Here is a 6,253-nt window from a genome sequence, read left to right as displayed (position 1 = left end):
AAGGGTCAGTGTAACGCAGAAGCCTTTCCTTACAGTCCATCTGGCCAGAGGCGGTTTTAGGGGAGTGTAACCGATTCTGCTGTACTGTAGGGGGGGCCACAAAAAGGCCGTAGAACGGAGCGCAAGAGGGGACGTGCGCCGGATTTTTGCGTCGCACAGGTCACTGCTGAAATTTGAGAGTCCAACATCCACCACTGATCTCACTTTGCCTGCTGCCCACCAAGGTGCCCTGCTGCCACCTAATTTAGCAACTGCATTTTGCTTCTGAGTTAGAACTAGTTCTGAGGTATTTTGCATAATTTCCTTCCAGTTAAAGCATTTCATTTCTGAAACCGGATGTGGGGCAGGAAAACAGTGCATGCTTTCCCCATCACCTGAAAAGCTATCGTGGTAGATGTTGCGGCAGCGTTCTGTGGAGTCGGATGCGATTGCAAAATGAATCAAATCCATAGTGATAATGCCATTGTCTACTTTGCCATAGTGCACTGCCCAAAACTGTCGCAGGCTTCGAATCCTACCGGCCCGCCTGCCCCCCGCAAGCTGCCCAATGCTGAGTCCATCTAGTTCAGTATTCACACCGAATGGCAGCAAATCTCCAGGGTTTCAGAGAAGGGACATTCCCACCCCTACTTGGAAATGCTGAAGATTGAACCTGTGTGCAAGGCAGGTGAAGTACCATTGAGCCAAAGCTGGCACAGTATAAAATCCCAAAGGCAACAAGTGGTGCAGCCAGCAGTGGTGATGCTATTGACTACTTCCCTGTAGCTGCGGGTTCTAACTGTTGCTGTACAAACAACTGCATATTTGTTGCACTGTAAAATAGAGAAGCTCAGATACTTACGTATAAAGTAAATATCTTCTTGTTGTATATAGAGGAGAAGCAGAAACAGGAAGGAGCTTATAGCGAATACCTAAATATGTGTATGATTAACCCACAAAAATATTGACTACCCGACTTACCCGCATGCACCTGTTTTGTGGCCTACAAGGGAGAGAAAAACAACAACACCCAGTTTTTGTAACTACCCGTCGCATGTTTGGTTGCTGGTGTGAAAGAGAGGGCAAGGCTCTTACAGCTTTTACTAGTTGTAGAAGAGGGAATTTCAGTTTGTCATGGAAGGTCCAGCTCCCTCTTCTATATAACTGGTAAGCTGCAGGAGACCTCGCCCTATTGGCCAATGAGGCATCCTTCAGATGTTGTCAGACTGCAACTCACACCATCCCTTACCATTGGCCATGCTGGCTGGGGCAGATGAGAGCTGTAGTCCAACAACATCTAGAAGGCACTGTGTTGGCTACCCCGACCTAGTCCTTTGGGGGACAGTCCTCAATCACTATCTGCGACACCCAGGGCAGCAGTTCATCAATGTACTATAATTTTTGCTTGCTTCTGTATATAGCTGTTCAGACAGTAAAACTTTTTTGGGGGTGGTGGTGGTGGTGGGGGTTGTATGCAACCAAGTTTTTCTTAGGGTCGACCTACTAAAATTAAGGGACGCAGGTGGCGCTGTGGGTAAAACCTCAGCGCCTAGGACTTGCCGATCGCATGGTCGGCGGTTCGAATCCCCGCGGCGGGGTGCGCTCCCGTCGTTCGGTCCCAGCGCCTGCCAACCTAGCAGTTCGAAAGCACCCCTGGGTGCAAGTAGATAAATAGGGACCGCTTACTAGTGGGAAGGTAAACGGCGTTTCCGTGTGCGGCTCTGGCTCGCCAGAGCAGCGATGTCACGCTGGCCACGTGACCCGGAAGTGTCTGCGGACAGCGCTGGCTCCCGGCCTATAGAGTGAGATGAGCACACAACCCTAGAGTCTGGCAAGACTGGCCCATATGGGCAGGGGTACCTTTACCTTTACCTTTACTGAAATTAAAGGCCCTAACTTTGGGTGCATATGCACTATGCCTTTAAAGCATATTTCTCTGCCTCAAAGAATTCTGGGCTCTGTAGCCTGTTAAGGGTTTCTGGGACCTGGGTTGCTGGGACCTGCAGCTTTGTGAGAGACTACAATGCCCAGAATTCTTTGAGGGAAAGAATGTGTATGCAGCCTCGGCCATGTTCATTAATTTCAGTGGAGCTACTCTGAGTAGGACGCGGGTGGCGCTGTGGGTTAAAGCCTCAGCGCCTAGGGCTTGCCGATCGAAAGGTCGGCGGTTCGAATCCCCGCGGCGGGGTGCGCTCCCGTCGTTCGGTCTCAGCGCCTGCCAACCTAGCAGTTCGAAAGCACTCTCGGGTGCAAGTAGATAAATAGGGACCGCTTACTAGCGGGAAGGTAAACGGCGTTTCCGTGTGCGGCTCTAGCTCGCCAGAGCAGCGATGTCACGCTGGCCACGTGACCCGGAAGTGTCTTCGGACAGCGCTGGCCCTCGGCCTCTTTGAGTGAGATGGGCGCACAACCCTAGAGTCTGTCAAGACTGGCCCGTACGGGCAGGGGTACCTTTACCTTTACCTTTACTCTGAGTAAAGCTCATTTAAATACCACCCTCTTTGGGGACGGACGAACCAAAAACTATTAAAAATAACAGTCTTCCCCGTTCCTGCCAATAGACAGACCATATGCCTCCAGTTCATTTACAGATCTGAAAAGCATATAGAATTATTTTCTGTTAAGTTTCCTTGATACCTCAAAAGAACTCAAGGTGGCATGTGAGGTTTTCTCCCCTGCACAATTGCTGGACTGAGAGATGACTCTGGCTGAGCCAAGATCACCCAGTCAGCTTCATGGCTGAGGGGCGACTTGAGTGCTTGCACTCCTAGGTGCTAGCCTAACACTATGACCACTGCACCCCGCTGCCTTTCATTGCGAAGGAAAGCGGGCGGCACTGTGGGAAGTTGTTTATGGCAAGTGTGCGTAGACTGCGGCCAGACCTTCCTCTGACTAAGTTGATGCTCTCTGGCATTTGCTTGCCTGTCTTTCACCCTAAGGCCCCGGGTCCCAGCATTAAAAAAGAGTTTAAAACAAATTGCAATCCCCTGAAGAGGGTGGCGAGTAGGAATGGACCATTGAAAACTGGAGGGCACCATGTTGAGAGGCCCTGGTTTAAACATCTGTAAAGTACGTTGTGCTCTTGTCTGTATTGCAGCAAATGAGTAAGATGGTCTCCATTCATACCTCCTACACACACATTTTGAAATGTGTCTGTGCCAGAGACTTCCCAGTAGGCAATGTGAGTGGTGGCAACAGGGTCTAGGGAAAGGAACCAGCCCTCTTCCTGCATTGCAAAAACCTAATTACTGAAGCAGGCCTTGTCTGGTCAGTCAATGCAGCAGATTCCGGAGCTTGAGCTCCCCCTACAGACATATTCAGCTGCTTACGTTTTTCTTCATATCATTTTAAAAAGGGGAAAAGAATATACTGCATCATTTTATGGCTTCTTATGTTTATTGTATTGTTGTACACCGTCTTGATATTTCATATGAGTGGGCAGTTTATGAATATTTTTTATTAATAAATAATGAGCAGACAGGTGGTTCTCCAGGCCTCTTCTCAAAGACTTCCAGTATGGGATAATAGGAATCTGGGAGAATTTTTTTGTTTGTTTTTTAAAAATATATTTATAACAATTTGGTATGCAGGAAAACATGCCCACCCCCAGATTTGAGTGTGTTTCACTGAGTGTGTGTTCTAGGATCGCCAGTTGATCAGAAAAGAATATGCATACCCTCCAAAATATCTCCGATGAAAATAGGGACGCCCCATTCCTTAATGATAATTTTACTATTTATACCCCCCACATCTTAATGGGTTGCCCCAGCATTCTGGGTAGCTTCCAACATATATAAAAACATAATAATACATTAAACATTTTTTAAAAACTTCCCTATACAGGATTGCTTTTACATACAGGTGTAAAAGCCATGATTAAAATGTATTATTTAAACATAGTTCTAATTTGTTGGCAACCCTAATAAAGCAGAAGCACAAGGGACAACTTGTGTATCTGGCAAATTAGTGAGTCAGTGCTTGTTAGAGATATTTAGGCTTAGGATATATCCATCCTCGGGTGATAATGCTTATCTCCATGCCATAAAAAAGACTCACTTGCAGAAGAGGGGCCCCCTCCCCCCCCCCTAGCTGGTTGGAAAACCCACGGGGGGGGGGGGAGTAAGTTTACCAGCATTTGTTGCCCTAGAAGAGAGCAGATCCCACTAAAATCCCTGCTTGCTGTCAAATTGATCTGAATAAAAAATTGGAAGGGCTTGTAAACATCTCGCACTGTAGCACGTATCTATCTTGGCAATGCGTTCACGGAAATTATTTCTCTCAATCCCATCTTCTCCCTGGAGGAGGTGAAGTGGAAAGCCTGGAGCCATGACTATCGATCTATCTAGTGTGTGTTTTTACTGAGGTTTTTTTTTCTTTTTTAATACATCTTACATCTTGTTAAAGCTCTGGTGCCTTGAGCAAAATGGAAGGCCTGATGGAAATGTGCATTTTGCCTCTAGGGGGCGCTGTGTCGGGGGGGCTGGAGCTGGTGTTTCTATTCCATATGCACTATAAGCCGGACCTCCTGTCATAGGGGGAGCAAGGGTATGATTGCCGGCGCAAGGCTAAGCCTGTTTGCACTTCCTAGCAATGTGCTTTTGTCTGCAGCCCTAGGCTGCAATCCGATGCACACTTCCTAGGAATTTAACACAGTAAGGCTTACTCTAAAGTAAACATGCACAGGATTCCGCTGTTCGTGGGTTAGGAAAAGAACGGTGATTGCTGGTTTCTCTGGGAAGGAAGTGAGAACTAGTGGGCTATGCATTTATTTTATTCACTCATTAATTCACCATCTGAACAATTATAATACCCAAAACATTCTATGGCCTTTTCAATGTGTTTGTGGGAGCAGGGAGGATGTTATTGGTTTGTTTTTATTTTGTATTTTCTGTTCGTATTATGTTCTTCAAAGTTGTGAACTGCCTCGTGATCTTCGGTGTACAAATAAAATAAATAAGTGAAAAGCTAGAGCCAAGGCAGGTTTGCTGTTGGATGTGGTCAAGATTAGATAGCCTCTTAAAAAGGATTTGCTGTGGCTGACTTTGAATAGCTCATAATTACTCTAGTGGTGTGTTCAACACAGGTCAGCCCTTCATGTATGCACACGCACACATTTTTCCTAATCCAAAGGATTTGTGCCTTGCCGAGAAGTAATAGCACCTCTCTGTTCTGTGGTTGTCCACTTCTGGTTTCCATATCATACTGAGAGAGAGGAGAGTGATTTGGATGGTGACAGATCTGGAAGCCAGCTCCTATGAGGAATGGCTTCAAGGAGCTGGGTATGTTTAGACTGGAGATTAAGGGGAAACCTTATCGCCATATTGAAATACCTGAAGAGCTGTCGTGCGGAAGAAGCGGGCAGGCTGGTGCTCTGCTGCTGCAGAAGGCAGAACCAATTTTGGTGGAAATGGCAGGGAAGCAGGTTTTTGCTAAACACCAGGAGAAACTTCCTAGTGGTTAAGCATTGTTGGGCAGTGGAACGGATTGGCTAGGGAGCGGGTGGGCTGTCCTTCGTTGGTGGTATTTAAGCTGCAGGGTGCATGGCGTGTTAGGGGAGGGGTAGTATCTCTGGTGGGGGACGCATTGTGCTCCTTCTGGGGTGGTTTGGCCACCTTTGGTCCCCACCCTGCACTCAGCTCTCTCACCTGTGGCTCCTCCAAGCTGTCAGCATGCGACGGTGGCCACACCCTGGAAACAGTTTCGACTGGCCGGCTAAACCAGGTGAGAGCAGCCGATGGGTCTCAAGTTAGGGACTTCCCCTGCACTCAAAGACCGGCTCCGGTGGATCAGGCGGACAAGACAAATAGTGGGTCTAAGAGTCAAGAAGATGGTTTCTGCACATGCTATGTAGAGGGAAATAAGGGGCAGATTGAGCTCATCAGCCTGGGAAAGTAGCCCATCTAGGAGAAGGAAAACTCTGATCCTACACCTCTGCTGCCTTGCAGGATATCTCTGGGAGAAGAAAGGGTTTTAGAGTGAGCTCTACTATACAGATCCGGAGTGGAGTCCCTAAGATGGTTGGATGGCGCCTTATATGCCTCCTTCTGGCAACTCCTGCAGCCAAACATATTGCTCTGCTTTCCTTCGGACCACATCCGTGACTACAACTCCCATGCTTCATGGCTATTGGCCACGCTTGCTGGTGTTGATGGGAGTTGAGGTTCAGCCACAATCTGGAGAGCCATAGGTTCTTCCCCACACCTGCTCCAGAGGAAGAATGGCATGTGGTCTGAAACCTGAGGGAGATGCTCCTAGGCTCCAGGGTTCTGCAGAG

Source organism: Podarcis tiliguerta, assembly GCF_965153285.1.
Source record: "Podarcis tiliguerta genome assembly, chromosome: 13".
Lineage (NCBI taxonomy): Eukaryota > Metazoa > Chordata > Lepidosauria > Squamata > Lacertidae > Podarcis > Podarcis tiliguerta.
The sequence above is the reverse complement of the archived record's forward strand: the minus strand, read 5'-3'. Positions refer to the sequence as shown.